The following is a 17,923-nucleotide window of genomic DNA, read 5'->3' as shown; positions in this document are numbered from 1 at the left end:
CTTCCCCACTACTTCATTTATTGCAAAGTCCACACGTTTCCCTTCTGCGAAGTCCAAACATTTTCTTGCTTTGGTATACCATTCACTGTTTCCAATGAATCGGAAATACACCCATTATTATAATGGCGGTGCGACGATTGGAGGTATCTTTGCATCAGGTGCTCGCCTCCACATGTTTCCATGTGGCATCCCTCCTGCCGTTGATCTTGCTTTCTGTGGATTTTGAAGTGTCATTTCGATCTGGGCCATTGGTTGTCCTTAGCTTTCAACCGTCGTCTTAATACCTGAGGCTATTTAAAGCCTTCATGGGTACTCTCCATCTATCCTGCTATCTGCAAGTTAGATTTGCTAAAGTGCTAAAGCGACATTCCGTCCTTCTGCCTGCTTCCGTATTCCTCGTACTCCAACAATAGCTCTATCAACTTCTGAACAAGTGAGTTTTTTTTTTTTTTTTTTTTTTTTTTTTCTCATCTCTTTCCCCACTTCCCCCCTGAGTAAACTGCACAGTAGTAGTACTTGGGGTTTAGTTCGGGTTTTTCTGAAGTGATAATGAACTAGGGTTTTCCCTTTTTATTGTTTTCGTTGGATATCTGTACTGATACGGCTTTTCTGTTTGCATAGTGGCTCCCAAGATCAACCCGAACTTTATCAGAGCGAAATCTAGCAAGAAAATTGTTCCGTCGGTGGTGGTTGGGGCCAGTGAGGTGGTTTCATCTAGTGAATCCTTCAAGCGTAAGGCGACTGCTATTGGTGAATCTTCAAGTCAAATTCCCACAGTTTCTATTGATACCGCCCATACGCCTCTTTTGCCCGAAGTGATCGCTCGTCTTTCCCAGGAAGATCTTGATCACTCCGTTGTTGATGGCGCTGCTGACGCCCCTGCTGCAGAGACCGTTGGTGCACCCCCGAAGGAGACTCTTCGAGCATCTGAGGCAACTATGTTGGCGTCTGATGAAGGTGTGGTCCTAGCAGGCGCTGCTCCTATTTCCAATTCCAGTGCTTGTTTAGCATCCTCCTCCTCTCCTTTGGAGTTGGAGGATTTTGCCACCAGGAAGCGCCGTCGGGTGACAGGTGATGCAGCTCATCCTTCTCTTGATGTAGCTCATCCTTCTCATCCTTCGCCCGAATTAGTGTCAAACGAGTTTGACAGAGCGTTGGAATGGTGCACTGCTGCTCGAATGACTTCTGAGAGTGCAGTGCTTTCCAAACTCTCAGATGAAGTCTTTATGAAGTCACTGGTGATATAAGTCTTTCTTCATTATCTTTTGATTCTGAAAAATTACTCTTCTGCTCCCTTTTTTTTTTTTTTTTAACTCGGAAGTTATTTGCAGGAGTCTTACTGGTAACTTCCACAACCAAGTGGAAGCAGCCTTTAGGCTCAATAGGTTGAGCAATGAAGTTTCCAGGCTTCGGGAAATCTCTGAAGCTAAAGATGCTGAGATTGCTCGCCTTCGGAAACTAGCTTGGGAGGTTGCAGGAGAAAAGAATTCGATGATCGGTCATCTTCAGTAGGAATTGGATGATGCCAGGGAGAAGATCCGGCAACTGGAGCGAGCAGTTGGAAAGTCAGGAGCCAAAGGATCTGAATCGTTACCACAAAGGCAAGCTGTCATTCCTTTGCCCGAATCCCTTCCAACTGATGTTCGCAGAGCCTGCGTCTTCCAGTATTTACACAGTAAGCCTTTTGTTGATATGCTGAATGCTTATAACTTGCAGGCATACCGGGATGGTGAGAACGAAGTATGGGAATCAATATTAAGGAAGGATCCTTATTTTGATACGACTCCCTACAGTGTTGTTTGTCATCCTGAAGTATTTACCGACCTGGGTATTCCTCCTCCTGACTGGACCAAAGATAAGATTGACCCTCCACCTTCCGATCCAGATATTATGCATTATCTGGAAGATTCTCCTGTTTATTCTCCCCTGGAAGAAGTCAATTGTGACGAGCTGGTCTTGAATGAAAGTTTCGTCGAGGACCATACTTCTCCTGGACAAGCTGGACAAAGAGTATGAAATTGCAGAGGATTTTATGCATACCGAAATATTTTTTGTAATCCTCATTTCTCCTCTTCTTTTCCTTGAATCCACACCAATGGTTGACTCATATGTTTGTTCCAGCAAAGTCATGTCGATCTTGTATAACTTCTTAACAGTCACCGATGATGACTTTCTTTTTTGACCGATTGTATCCAGCTCTTGTAATTGTTTTGATACTGACTTCTTTCGATCTTTTGAAGAAATAAGAAATTAACTTCATCTTGAGCTTTGCTAGCCACTTGAATCGCTGTTGAATTAGGTCTTAGTTGTTTGAAACAATGCCTTTACTTAAAGATTTCTGGAGAAATACAATAAGTCTGAGAAGGAACTCACTCGGGTTTTAAACCGATGCCTTTACTTAAAGATTTCCGGAGAAATACAATAAGTCTGAGAAGGAACTCACTCGGATTTTAAACCGATGCCTTTACTTAAAGATTTCCGGAGAAATACAATAAGTCTGAGAAGGAACTCACTCGGGTTTTAAACCGATGCCTTTACTTAAAGATTATTCGAAAATTCAATAAGTCTTGAAGGAACTTACTCGGGTTTCAAACCGACACCTTGCAAAAGGAACTCACTCGGATTTTCATCCGATGCCTCGACTTAAGAAGATACGAAAAAATTCCATATGTGTTGAAGGATCCACACGAATTTTCATCCGATGCCTTATAGTTGGATCTTGTTCTTGAATGTGGTGTATGATGCCCCCCAATCAAAAAATAATTTGTTGAAAGCCAAAAATTGCATTGATTGAGTTGAAAATGTTTATATCGCGAACAAAATTGAAATCATCATCAAGGATAAAACTTTTTGAGATGCCTGGCATTCCACGACCAATCCAACTCTTTTTGGGTGTTGATGTTCTTCAGCTTGTAAGCTCCTGAACCAACTGGTTTTACAACCATATAAGGTCCTTCCCAGGAAGGGTCCAATTTTCTTTGGTGACGCGGGTCGGAAGCTAGGGTGTTTCTCAACACCAAATCTCTGGCTAAGTACCGGCGATTCTTCACTCAAGTATTATAATGAGACGCTATCCTTCTTTGATAATGTTGAGTTCATGCTATTGCCTTTGCCCGAACTTCGTCCAACAGATCAAGACTATCAAGCAGTCCTTGTTCATTTGCTTTTTCCTCGAACTCACGATCCCGTAATGTCCCCGCCATTATCTCCACTGGTGCCAATGCTTCGGATCCATATGCCAACCTGAATGGAGTTTCTCCTGTGGGTGTTCGAACCGTAGTTCTATAGGCCCACAGTACATTATGAAGTTCTTCGACCCAAGAAGCTTTGTTAGCTTCGAGTCTTCTCTTTATTCCTTCCAGTAGCGTTCGATTAGTAACCTCTACCTGTCCATTGCTCTGGGGGTACACCACTAAGGACATACGATGCTCGATCATATATGTTCCGCAAAATTGCTCAAATTGCGGACAGTCGAACTGAGTATCATGGTCAGTGACGATAATCTTTGGAATCCCAAAGCGATATATGATTGATTCAAGCACGAATTTCTCCACTTTTTTCTCGCAATAATTGCTGCCGGTGCCCCGCTTCAACCCATTTCGTGAAGTAATCAATTGCTACTATCAGATATTCCCGTCCGCCTGACGCCTTGGTGAATTTGCCCATGATATCAATTCCCCACATCGCAAAGGGAATGGGATCTAGAATTGAAGTCATGGTTTCCGTCGGGCGCTTCGATACTGTAGCATGAATTTGACAGTTACCACACCGACGAACATATTCCATAGCAGCCTCTTGGACCTTAGGCCAATATAACCCATGTCTCAGAATTTTGTGAGCCAAGGCTCGTCCACCCATGTGAGCTCCACAAATTCCTTCATGAACTTCAGCCAAAGCTGATTTTGCTCCTTCGGGGCCTATACATCTCATAAGGGGTCCAAAATAAGATCTTTTGTATAGTCTCCCATTCTGAATGACAAATCTAGCTGATCGTATCTTGATCAACTTTGCCTCTTTCGGATTCAGGTAATTTGTCATCTCTCAGATACTCGATATCGGATCCATCCAGCAACGCTCTGCTTCAATATAAGAAATTTCTTTCTCATGATAACTTGGAAAAGTTATTTCTTCAATATAGACCGAAGGGTCTAGATTCTTTTCTTTGGCATTGGCTAGTTGGGATAGCTCATCTGCCATTGAATTTTCATTCCTCGAAATCTGAGATATCTTCAAATTCCAAAATTGGTTTTGAAATGCCTGCACTATCTCTTGATATTTCTGCAAGCGTGGTTCTTTAATACCATACTCCCCCTGGACTTGGTTGACTATAAGTTGAGAGTCACTATAAATAGTAACATCTGCAATAGACAATGCTTTTGACAACCGAAGTCCAGCTATCAGAGCCTCATATTCTGCTTCGTTATTACTTGCTTCAAATGCAAATCTCAAAGCATATCGAATAATAAATCCTGCTGGACTTTTTAATAGAATTCCAGCTCCTGCTCCATCTTTATTACTCGAACCATCCACATATACCTCCCAAGTGGTTGGTATAATGGGATCCTCGATGGTGGATTCCACCGGTGCAGTAGTTTCTACTACAAAATCGGCTAATGCATGAGCCTTGATTGCAGTTCAGGTCTTAAAGCTCACTTGGAACTCACTGAGTTCAATTGACCAGGACACCATCCTTCCAGACAAATCAGGTTTATTAAGAACTTTACTAAGAGGAAAAGTTGTAAATACCTCAATTGGATGAGCCTGAAAATATAGCCTTAGCTTCCTGGCGGCCATCATGAGAGCCAGAGCCTGCTTCTCAATCTGCGAATATCTTGTCTCCGCATCTAGCAACACGTGGCTTACATAGTAAATCGGCCACCATTTTTTATCTTTTTCACGAACAAGTACCGCACTGACCGCTGAAAGGGACGTCGCTAGATATAGCTGTAATATTTCCCCCTTCTCTGGTCTGGACAAGATCGGTGGTTGTCCAAGTGCTTCTTTTAACTCCTCGAAAGCTTTCTGGCACTCTTCAGTCCATTTTGCTTCCTTGCTGCCCTTCAAGTCTTTAAGTGCCTTGAAGAAAGGCAAACATTTTTCTTCAGACTTGGAGATGAATCGATTCAAAGCAGTAACTCTCCTTGTTAAACACTGCACATCTCGAACAGTTTTGGGAGTCTCCATATCAACCAGAGCTTGTATTTTGGAAGGATTAGCCTCAATTCCCCTCTGTGATATCATGAAGCCCAAAAATTTGCCCAAGGAGACTCCAAAGGAGCACTTTTCTGGGTTTAGCTTCATTTGATACTTTCGCAGAACTGAGAATACCTCAGTCAAATCTGCAATATGATTTGCTTTTGTAAAGCTTTTCACTAGCATGTCGTCAACATAAGCTTCAACATTCTTTCCTATCAGCTCTTTGAAAATCTTGTTGACGGCCCTCTGATATGTTGCTCCTGCGTTCTTCAGGCTAAAAGGCATGACCTTATAATAATAGCTTTCACGATCAGTCATGAAAGCTGTAAACTTCTCTTCCTCCTTATTCATAAGGATCTGATTATACCCTGAGTAGGCATCCATGAAACTTAAAGTTTCATATCCTGTAGTCGCATCTATCAAGAGGTCAATCCGAGGCAACGGATAGCAATCTTTAGGGCAAGCCTTGTTAAGATCTGTGTAGTCTGTACACATCCTCCACTTCCCATTCGCCTTTTTTACCATTACCACGTTGGCCAACCAAGTTGGGCATTCAATTGGTTCTATGAAACCAGAATTCTTGAGTTTTTCAACTTCGCTACGAACGGCTTCATACTTTTCAATGGAGAAATTTCTCCTTTTCTGTATCACTGGTTTCACCTTAGGATCTATCCAGAGTTTATGCTCTGCGACAGCCCGATCGATTCCTAGCATGTCTTCAACAGACCATGCAAATACATCTTTATTCTGTTGAAGAAATAACTTCAACTTATCTTTAAATTCCTCTAGCTGTTCAGACCCGATATAAGTAATCTTTTTCTCATCCTCGGTACACAGCTGGATTTGTTCCAGCTTCTCCACTGGTTCGGGTCTTTGCATCTCTGCTTCTTCCCGATCGTCTCGAACTTCTATAGGTAGGGCAGTTACCTTCCTCGGGCCCTCCTTGTCTTTTAAATAGGCAACGTAACATTGCCGAGAGATCCTCTCGTCAAAGGAGACTTGACCAATTCCCATATCAGTCGGGAATTTTATCTTTAGGTGTTTTGTCGAAACAATATCACCTATCTTGGATAAAGATGGTCGCCCGAGGATAATATTATAAGCTGGCAGTTCCCGAACCACCAAAAAATTGATTCGGACGGTTGTTTCCTTAGGAAAACTTCCAATAGATAAGTCCAACTGGACTGATCCTTCCGCCACTGCAGATGACCCTGCAAAACCATATAGATGTGTGGATGAAGGTTTCATCAAGTCTTGATCCACCTTCAATTTTTGATACACTTCGTAAGAAATTAGGTCAGCTGCAGACCCTGTATCAACAAAAACTCTATGCACTTCCCGACGTGCAATCTCTACCTTGATGACTATGGCATCATCATGAGATAAACAAACGTCTCTTTCGTCCTCCTCGCTAAAGGTGATAGAATCTTCACCATTCAGCTTTTTTCGCTTCTGCGTCTCTCCGGTTCCAACAAATTTGGATTTTGTTTTCAAACTCTGGAGTGATTCGGGCTCTGGTCCCCCTAAGATGGTAAGGATCGGTGACCGAGTAGCTTCAATCACCTCCTTGCCCTTCTTAGACTTCAGGCCTCCCTTGATCGTTCTGAACTAACCGAATGATCCCTTTTAGGAGCAGCCGCGTGTGGCTCACGTGGCTCCTCCCTCCTTCTGCTAACAAAACTGGACAAATGTCCCTGAGATATTAATCTCTCAATATCTGCTTTCAGATGACGATAGTCATTTGTATAATGATCATAGTCCTTGTGGAATCGGCAATACTTTTCTCGATCCTGCTGCTCTCCGGGTTTCAAAAGAATTTTAGGCGGCCACTTCAAGATATTTTTTCTTTTGATGATATTTAAAATATCAGCCCGAGGAACATTCAATGGAGTATACTCACTTTTACCGGGAGACCTTTGGCGCCAAGCCTGAGATTTTCCAACCCGATCACGGACATTTTTCTTTGGCTTCTGATTCTGCTCAGGAGCCTTTTGTTCCTTACTGGAGACTTTATTATCTCCTTGGCGCGCGTCTAGAATCTCCATGACTTCAGCCTGCTTCTGGCATCTCTGTACCAACTCAGCATAAGTCGCAGGCATATCCTGTAGTAATAACTCCAGGAGTTTCCGATTAGTGAGTCCCGTGAATAGAGCAGTTTTGGCTACTTGCGCATCCAAATTTTCTATCTCCATCGTTACTTTGTTGAATCTTTTCAGAAACTCTCTAATTGATTCATTCTTTCCTTGTCTAACAGTAAACAAGGTTTCTTCCGTTTTCTTGACCTGTATTCCACTCTGGAATCGCCCTATGAATTTGCGCGCCAATTCATCAAAGTTTACGATCTTTCCAAAGGGGAGGTTTGAAAACCACTTTTGTGCTGCTCCAGTTAGAGATGAACCAAAAACCCTGCATAAAATTTCATCAGAATTACCTAAAACTGCCATGGTCTGTTGGTAATAGCCAATGTGAGCTGTTGGATCTCCAGAGCCATCTAATGTAGAAAAGGTAGGCAAACGGAAGTTATGGGGAAACTGATATCCCGCAATTGGCTCGGCAAAGGGGGTCTTCCGAATGATTGAGTAAATATCCTCAGCTATCCTGCCCTTAGCCAACTGCCCTGATTTTCTCATTGCTGTTGGCCAATTCCTGACCAATCCGGGTCGGGTGATCTTCAGCAATATGATCACGACCTCGATTAACACGATCATCCCGTGCTATCCAATCATCACAAACAGCCCGTCCTTCCCGAACATTCCGCTCGTCGCGAACTGCTCGATCATCGCGAAGGGTTCTTCTGACAGTTGGTGAGTGAGTTCTTACCCCTGTATCCAACCTTGTATTTGAATCAGTTGTAATCTCTTGCGGTCTGTCAAACCGATCATCTCGCCTAGGTTGATCATCAATCCTCCTAGGTCCTCGGTCTCCTTCACGAAAATTCTGACCGATATTCCGGTCTTCAGCCAATCTTTGATCACGTGGTAACGCACGTCTCCCTAAATCGCGTTGATCAGGTTCTTGTGGTAAAACCACTCGTCTGGTAAGCAGGCGGAGTGCTTGGCTCACCTCCAAAAGTTGAATCGTTACCTGATCCAATTGATCTTGGAATGTATCAGGAGGATTACGTCCTCTCTGACCATCATCTACCTCTATAGGATTTTGGCTTCCCTGGGGAATATCTGGATTATTCGCTCCAGGGATCTGAACACCGGAATTGCGCTGTGCAGCGGCTGCTGATCTAGTCACCATGGCTTTTCAAGTCTTTCCTACAGACGGCGCGAAATGATGCGTCCAAAATCTGCTCAGCCCTTAGATCTCCTCGTGATGACCTTCAAAACGAAAGCGTCAGATGTGGCCTGACCGCGGGGTTCGGGAGTCCACCTCCAAAGGCTAAGTCAGTTGATGAACTAAATCACAAACGGCTCTGCTAGAAGCACAGAGCTAAGGAATAAAGAACTAGGAAAGGTGATCTAGATCGTAAGCCGCTGATAGTTTAAGTATATTAGTATGTATCTGAACCTGAGTCTCAGATTGTGTGTTTTCGATCCATCCATCACCTCGTATGGTAGTGAGGTTTATATAGAGTGTACCTTCGAATCTCCTTCGTTGGATGCACTTGAGCCTTCTTCGGGTAGTCGTTGGATCTTAACAGATAGATCCGTTGAGCAATAGACTTCTACTAGTTTGGACTAGTAGAGGACTCCTGAGATAACTCTTTAGGTTATGCGATGATTATCCCTTTGATAATGATTAGCCGCAGCCGTCAATTCGAGTCTGCCATCATTAGGGTAATTACCCTAATCCATAAGTAGGATTAGGGCGTGCTTGTAGCTGAATCAGCTTTCTTCTTCAGCAAGCCATCTTCTGGATCCGGTTCGCTCGGGAGCGAGTCGGTTCCCTCTACCTCGACCGGGGTCAAGGGTCAAAGGTATGAACCCGGTTTGATCATAATTTCTCCGTATCACCTACAGTCTGGGGGAATGTTGAATCCTACATCAAAGGTTATTTCTTCTTTAGCAGGATTTCCAAGAGCAGCGCCTTCGTGCTGGGACACTTGTGGCTCATTAGCAAAGCCAAAGGCCATGTCAGGAGAAGGAGAAGAAGAGGACAAAGAAGACCTACCTGGTCTCCACTGATCCCTACGTCTTTCCATGGCTCTAGAGTGGCTCTAACACTAGGCCTCTCATATGGAATGTGCTTCTTCACTAGTTTCCTACCCATAGTATTGGTTTGACAAAGAAACTTATGAAGAGAAAGGAGTTGGAAGTTCTGGAAACACACTTGGTTTGAGCAAGAAGTTGTAGAGTTCGTGAGTGCAGCAAGAAGAAAAAGAAAGGATGCGTAAGAAAATCCCATTTATAGTGACCTTGGAGATGAGATCAACGCCTCAAATCCTTCTCAATTAATGGTCATCTAGCCTCAACGCTTCAGTTTCCAAAACGTGATGTTACTCAAGACACGTGGCAATAAAGAGGACACATTGAGCGCGTGCACATCATTATAGGCAACGTGGTTAAATGACAAAACCGTTAGATCATTTAATATTTTGAGGCGCATGCTTCAAGATCTTGCGATTTCCTAGGGAGACATTTGCACTTTTCAGCCAGCCCTTGTGCTTAAAACTTTAAGTGTTGATGAGATAATCTTCATGACAAGATTTGCCATAAAGAATAGGGGCTAATGTTATATTCATTCCGGCTCAAGTCACTGAACCAAGGCGAACCATTCAAATCAAACCAAGAGCATAAATATGGTCCGAGATGGTTCACCTGATGCTTCTCAGATTAGGCACTTCTTGGAGGAGATGTCCGCTGAGAAGCTGAGAAGTGAGCATTGTGGTGACACCCAGCTGTCATCGTATGACTTTCGGGCAAAAGTAGCGCTGATAGGAAATTCGGCGTATCTTTATCCAGATGTCAATCACAGCATTAATTTCAGCATTGAATGCACTGAGAATCATTAAATGCTCGTTGTTGGTGGGAATGCTTCTCATTCGTTTAAGACCAGCCTCGAGTACTGCATCATCACATTTTGTCTCCCCAACTAGGGATTGATGTCACATCAAGGACAATCTGGTGTTGACCACTTGATTCTATGATGAGATCTCCAACTGTCCAGCAAATCACACGGTTGGCTTGCTGATCAAGTCTCTCCAAGAAGCCATCTCCACCCTCCATCCAAGCATATGACTATCAAAGGGTTGTGAAGCGTCCAAACTCATCTGAGGTATGGACTAGCTATATATATGCGCGAGTAAGGGTAAGACTTTTCTCCGGCCATTACTCTCCTGCAATAACTCTAGAAGAACACTCTCCTCTTCATCTTCTTGAGCATTTACTCCTCAAGAGGGAGACCCTAGATTCCTCACCTGAATTGACTTAATCATTGGAGGTGGCTTCCTGTCCCCAGAGGCAGTCCACTCTCACTCTTGTTTTTCCCTTCAGGAACCAGGTTTGGACCAAGAACGAACCAAGGAGCTCCCAGCACATTTTTACAACAACAATAACCAATTAATTACTCCCTTTAGCAAATCTCACAATTAGGAATTAGAGAGGTGTCATGCATATAGGGTGCTGATCCCTTTGTCCTCTGATTGAGGATGCCATACACTAGTGCAACAACTTTGTCATGAAGCACTGCAGAGGCTTTCGCTGTTCCTTGGCTTTCAAAGTTAGGCTGGGTTTATTCTTCCGGTTTTCTAAGCGTATCTACTAATTCTGCATCTTGGCAATCACCAGAGGTAAAATGAGCCTGAAGAAGCTCACCTTGACACCTGTTCAAGAACTACTCCTTCACGTAAGAACAAATAATGGGTTAAGATCACCTGAACTCCTCTGACCCAAGGAGATCTTTAGAACCTTGTCATATAGTTGGTCACCTTCATATTGCATTGCCTTATAGCTGTTTCTTTGGTTGACAAATTCTCATCCACATTACCATTCGTCTTGATTTTAGGTTTGTAATATGAGACCATTTTTCCTCCTTTACAAGGGAGTGAGGGAGAAGGATGTTGCAATCTTTTCATGTGTTAGGGCAAGAAAAGATAAAACAATTAGGTTCTTGAGTGACTTCTCGGCATTACTAGAGCAACATTTTCCATTTTGGTAGGATATTTTTTTAAATTATTTTGTTTTCCCATTTTTGTTGAATTTCAATGATTTATGTTATAAGAAATTGGTGTGCCTCAAGGTGGTTGGCTCTGCATCAACATTAAAGCGAGAAGGTGAACATTGGCGCAACCTAATAGAGGAGGCTGAAAAGCAAAAAAAAACCTCTTTAAGGTGAAATCTTATATTTTTGTCTGAACCACTATAGTCCCTTTTCCTACAGAATCTAATGACGCTGAATTGGTTGCAGGTGTCAAAACCATCCGCTTCATTCTTGAGTGATGATAAATATGGAAGTGAAGGCCAAATCTATGATTGAGGCAATGTTGGAAACCAGCTGGATGAGATGGAAAATAATGCAATACTTCATGAGGAAGATTTGCTATTCCCTCTGGAAGAATATTTCAGAGGGAAGATTCTTGGACCATGAGGAATGGGCAAATGCTGTTAGGGTTCTACAGGGGCTTCTTGGTTAAAGGTAATGAAAACACACAAGGGATGGTTGAGAAGATTGGTGAAGAAACTAATCCTTTCGTTAGATCAACATCTATTAATGACTTAAGAGCATTATTGACATTTCTTATCACATAACAACCAATGGTTACAGAATTGGTATTCTTTTCTTTAATCTAGGTTTTCAAAGTAAGAGGGACATACTTGTCATTTATGCAAAAAATTACTATTTGAAACAAGCGAATGGGTGATTTCAGGCTCATGTTTATTTTACTTCAAAAAATATCATGAAGTATCCAAGGCCCCTTCCACAGTAGATATGTAACCCAAAACCGAATCTTTCTAAAACAACCAGTCCCCTTTATTAGAAAACCAAATTTTAGCTGATTTAGTTTCGATTTTCATTTATAAGGTGTTTAGTTTGAAGCAATGATGTTCATAAGATTGAAGTTCATTTCCCTGTTGTATCTGTTCCAACTGATGATCTTGATTTTTGAACTAAGCTAGGCCTGAGTCTGAGTCAACTCGGGTTTTGATTTGCCTTATAAACAAAAGTATTCGAGTTTTTTCTGGGACAGAGTTATAGATTTCATTTAACAGGAAAAGCTGGGAGTATTTTTTTTTTTTTTTAGTGCAATAATGCATTTATTTGAAAGGAAAACCTCTAGGGAACATTCAGCCAGTTTGATCAAAATACAAGTACCAGTGGATAAAGGGGGCCGGGTGGAAAGGGAAAATAAAGAAGATTGAGAGTATGCTGCTTCAGAAGCAAGCTTATCAGCAACACTATTGCCTTCTCTAAGAGTATGAACAAAGGAGACAGAGTCCAGATTATGCTTCAATAGATGGATGTCCTCAATGATGTGTTTGATTCTCCACGGAATAGAGCCGAATGGATCGCAAAGGAACTTGATGATTGTCTCATTATCTCCTTCGAAAATCAGATTTTTGAAGTTGAGCTTAATAGCCCATTGCATAGCTTCTTTCACTGCTTCGGCTTCAGCTTGAATGGCTGAGAGATGAGGTTTATGAGTGGCGAAAGACATGAAGAAGGTGCAGTTGAAAAAAAGAAGTTAAAATGAATACTCTACCATATTACTGATTTTTTTTAATACCATATTACTAATCACCAACAGCATCAGTGCCTACCATACGATTTACAACATCAATGCGAGCTCAATAATGCCAACCCAGCCTGACCATTCCAAGAAGTAAAATTACGTAATGGAAGTTTCAAAGGGACACACAAGCACACCATTGAGTTTATAAACTATTACAGTGATATTTTATTTATTTATTTTTTTTTTTTTAATTTAAATCTTGACTTTTTCTGAAGGTGTAGACATAATAACCCACATACAGTATACAGGTAATTTGTTCCAATTTATTTACTGTTGTTAAAGCCTTGGCTAACAAGTTTGTAAGACTTCAGATCTACATGGATAGATATGAAATTAGAGCTGCCATAAAGGATTCTCGGGTCCCATGTACCTTGAAAGGTGTGATCTCCCAAAACCAATAGCCATGTTTGCAAGGCAATCGATTCAACTAACTGATTAGCACTGACACCTATAATTTAGTAACAGTAGAGATTACCTGGAAATAGCAATCAATTATATAATATGAACAAATCATTGGCACCTACTGAATAATAGCATCAAATCATTGGCACCTTGAAATCTGCAAAATCTCTGAATCACTAAAGAAGTGATAAGGGACAGATGTACAGAATCCAGTGGCTTTGCTTGTGTTGTTTATATTCTTGGTCCAGCCTGTTAAGAGATGGGAATTAAAACCTGGGAAGTGTAAAATACAATTTGACAGGCCACCTTCTTGAATGATCATTTTTGTTGTTAAGCCACCTTCAAAGAACTGACAGATTCCTCTTTTCTCCAGAAACTCTCCTTTAAAAGCATAGAACCTCCGCATTCCTCTTCTCAGAATTCAAAATCCACTTCTATAGAGCACTTGTTCTCTAGGCATATATCTAGTTCTTCCCTTTTAAGAATTCCAGGTTTTAGCAAGATATGGAGAACTTCAGGTTGGCCATTATCTTCACTACCTGCCTTTTGGTTTTGATGGGTCTTCTCAGAGCCACAACTGCAGTACAAGATTTTGAAAGGATTGCACCTTCACCAGCCATGGAGAGTGTTGGAGTTGCCCTGTCAGCACCAGCCATTGTTGCAGCTATAGTTTCACTGGTGGCTTGGTTCTTCTGAATTTATGTGTGTTTTTAGATTGTCTTTTCATATTCTTTTGTAAATGGGTTGTCTTTTATTTTGTTTTCTACACTTTGTAGAGTATTAAATTCATGGATATTGAATCACTACTTGGGTATTGTTTCCATCGTTTTGGATTGGTCACTATCTATATATATACATATAGGTCTTTCACAATTTGATTCAACTTCGTTTTCTCTTGAACATCATGGATCCCTGCATATATGACATGAAATTCACTGCTTTTTTTTCCCTCGATTGAATAATTCTTGGCTGACTTAGAACCAATCTTTGTAGTAACTCCATTAATTCCTCACAATGGCTATGATTACCAGCAGAAAACAGAGTAGTGCCTAATAAGAAATTATACTCATATGAGCACCTCTGCAGGAAAAATATAATCCATAGTTTCATTGTTTTAAATGTATATAATACCATCACTAGCTGGAAAGTGAGATCTATATTTAGATGTAATAAAAAATGAAGATACTAGAAGAGCTTTGTTATACAGCTAAACCTGATAAAGTTCTCTGTTGTAGAAGGTTGTAAGCTGCATTAAGTAGTCTCCACTGAATCTCCATTGATGAAATGAAACAAATGAGAATAGATATCATCACACCAGTTCTCCAGCATGCTTTCTTCAACAAGGTTTGTGGTCCCAAAGTTGTCAGCATGTAAGAACATCACAATTCAGACACAAACAGAATTCTATCATGAGAGACCCTAGAGCTTAAAGTAGTAATTAAAACCAAACAAATTAATGGGTCTAATAAGGATGGCACATATTTCTATCTGGAAAAAGAAAATATATATTTTGCTTCATAGATCAGTAGCTAAGAGAATCTCAGTCCAAGAACCGAACTGAATTCATCCTTTTTTCAAGGAAAATTTGTTGTATAGATTTGAGTATTGAAACTCACTAACTGGCCATACATATGCATTCATGGATGACTAGGTGGAGAGTTGAGCTTCCATAGTAGTTGAAGATGGAGTCAAGTTGTAGTGTTAAGGCTCAGAAGAAAAGTGGTGACTGACATCACTCGGATAGGCACAATGGTACAATGGAGAGTGTGAATGAGAATACTAGTCCTCCTACAAAGGATTCTGATGTATGCACCTGCGGTTTGGAAGACAGAAAATTGCAACCATGGGGATTTGACTCTAGCAAAGGGACAAGCAACCAGTTTGGAGAGACAATAATACAACTTCTGAAGCGCATGTGGTTTATGAATAAGCTACCTATCCAAAGCAGACCATGGCCCTCGCAATGGATAACAGAGAATTTGGCATTTGGGTGGAGAAGCCAACGATACACAGAAGCAAAGTAAGCAACATAGACAGACATTCAAAGAGGTGTTTTGCAATTTGGTAATGACCAGAGGTGATTATAAATGCATTGAAGCAAAACACAGTATAAAAAGCACCATAGACATTTAGAAATGTTGCTACAGCATCTTAGATCTGACTGCAAATTAAGCCATAGAAAAGGGTACTTTTCTGGAACTAAAATACTTTCTTTTACTGAAATTTGAGTCACCATTTAATATTGAAAACAACTGCAAAACCCCAAACAAGAGAAACAAAAGAAGGGGAAAATCAGAGGTTAATACAAAGTTTTGTTAATTGGGCAAGAAAAAGAATGAACAGATAGGTATAAAACAGTACTGATTTGTTAAACAGTGTCAAACGGAGAGCTCAGCACATACAGTCAAGGGAAGTTAAGAAGATCTAACAGAGATTCCACGACAGTTGAAAACGGAAACCACATCTTAAAGCAGCTGCAGCATCGTTGCTTATAGATTCTACCAGTAAACTCTCATTGGGCTTTACCTGCAAATTAGATCTCGGCTGCTGATACCTCGTGAACTCTACAAAACGAATTGGTATCTTGAGAATTCGCACCCGCCTTCCCGAAGTTAAGCCACTATTACAATTAGGCCATATCGATCATGTAAAACAACCCTAGGTAGCCCGCCAAGCCAATCAATCCTCCCCAAAAACGAATATGTAGCCGAAGATCAAGTCTCGTCATAATCAGCTCGCTCTCAAAGATAGAGTTTTGTTTAATTTGATCTTTAAAACTACTGTGTTTGTGAGGTTCTCAGTTACAGAGAACCTCTACAGAAATTGGCGTATGCCGCTTTTTGCGGCGAGCACACGGTATTCTTTAGTAAAAGGCGAAAGAATAGTTCGCTCTGTGCTCACCGCGCGGCTGCGTGATTTGCCAAAGAATTCAAATGCTTGCTAAATAAGGTTTTCGGAGGACGAAGTTGCTTATTGTTCCGATGTGGGACTAGTTCCTCTTTCCCTGCTGGCTTCTCCTCTGAAGAAACAAAAGGAATACGCTTAGGAAGGGTATCAGATTGTCTGTGTAAAAAACTAAAAATCCAGAACTGAGATGGTCTCTCCCTCCATCAACGCGTAAAATTATCCCACGAAGGAACACCCAAGCTTGTTCGCTGATATCAAAATATAGTTTGAACTTGGTTCTTGAATACAAAATAAGTGTAAGAGTGGACATCTCTCGGGATGGATTGTCACTTCTAATGATTAAATTAGTTCAAGTAAGAAAATCAGAGCCTCCGTCTTGAGGAATAAATACTTAAAGAAATGAATAAGAGAATGTTCTTTTGAAATAATTTCAGAAAAATAATGATTAGAGTTTTCAAGTCTTATTGTTGCTCATGCATAGTGATGATATATATAACTAGTTTATACTTCAAGTGGGTTTGAACACTTTACAACCTTTTGATCATCATCTGTTTGGATAAAGGGAAGATGGCTTCTTGGAGAGGCTTGTTCAACAAGCCAACAACATGATTTGATGGATAGCTAAAGATCTCATCATGGAATCAGCATTAAGTTTGATATTGATGTGACATCAATGCCCAGTTGGGGAAACAAAACTTGAAGACAGTCCTCTGAGGTCGACCTTGGAAGAATGAGAAGCTTCCTACTAGCCAATTTTGCTAAGGTCCTGCGTAATTAATGCGCAAATCAATGTTGTGATTGACCGATTAGATCGAGAGGTTGACTCGAATCCTTCTATCAAAAATATAAACCCACATTTAACTTACTTTTTGCTGACAGATCGGTCCAATGACAAACCAGAGGTTCGAGTTGGGCGGTTGAGTGGTTTATGTCACTACAATGTCTATTTCTCAACTTCTTAGCAGACATCTCTTCCGAGAAGTGCCTCATCTGAGAAGCGTTAGTTGAACCATCTTAGACCAAACTTGGGCTATTGGTTTGATTCGAATGGTCCACTCCAGTTCAATGACTTGAACTGTAATGACCATAACAGGATGATATTCGAATGGTTAATTTTTTTTAAACAAATTATCTTAAACTGTATGAATGCAAAGTGAAAACAAAATTTGGATTACCTGTTAATATATTTTACCATTTTATTGGCAAGTGTTAGCTTTGAACTTGAAGAATATAGCAACTTTCCTTTCTTTTATTATTCTTAATCTTCAATTTTTCTTGCATTTTTCATTCTCAATTTTCCTTTGTATTTATTGTAATAGAAAACACAAAAAAAAAAAAAAAAAAAAAAAATATTCAAATGTTTTAAGTTAATCCTTGATCGAAAAGGAGTATAACTATATCCACATTCTACTAATAATCAAATATATTCAAATACCCCTAAATCGATATGGATGCAAATTCAGAAATGGATTTAGGTAATCCATTTACAACCATATATTCAGACTTTTTTGAAACTCCAAGTACAATAAATGAGGGTAGCTCTAGGTGCATCGACAAGGTTGTTACATTCTAATCAAGTGGCTACAAATTACTGTAGAAAATAACCTCTTTGGAAAATAGGGTAAACCAGCAAAATCATAGTCTGCGTGACCCCATGGTGGTGGAAGCATTGTGCTTGATGTAAGCTGATGTTAGACACAACAAAAATATGTGAGTGTTGCAAGTTTCAAGGGGTCAAGC

At 40.8% G+C, this 17,923-nt stretch overlaps 1 non-coding gene across 1 annotated transcript; it reads right to left on the bottom strand.

Moving 5' to 3' along the window:
- Positions 1 to 16,067: 16,067 nt before the first annotated feature.
- LOC149001809 (U5 spliceosomal RNA) lies at positions 16,068 to 16,186 on the bottom strand. Its single transcript, XR_016170469.1, has one exon. It is a non-coding gene; the product is annotated as a U5 spliceosomal RNA (small nuclear RNA).
- Between the last annotated feature and the right edge of the window lie 1,737 nt (positions 16,187 to 17,923).

Source organism: Hakea prostrata, chromosome 10, assembly GCF_041222555.1.
Source record: "Hakea prostrata isolate BN-2017 chromosome 10, UWA_Hpros_2, whole genome shotgun sequence".
NCBI lineage: Eukaryota > Viridiplantae > Streptophyta > Magnoliopsida > Proteales > Proteaceae > Hakea > Hakea prostrata.
This window is presented reverse-complemented; position numbering and strand designations above follow the sequence as displayed.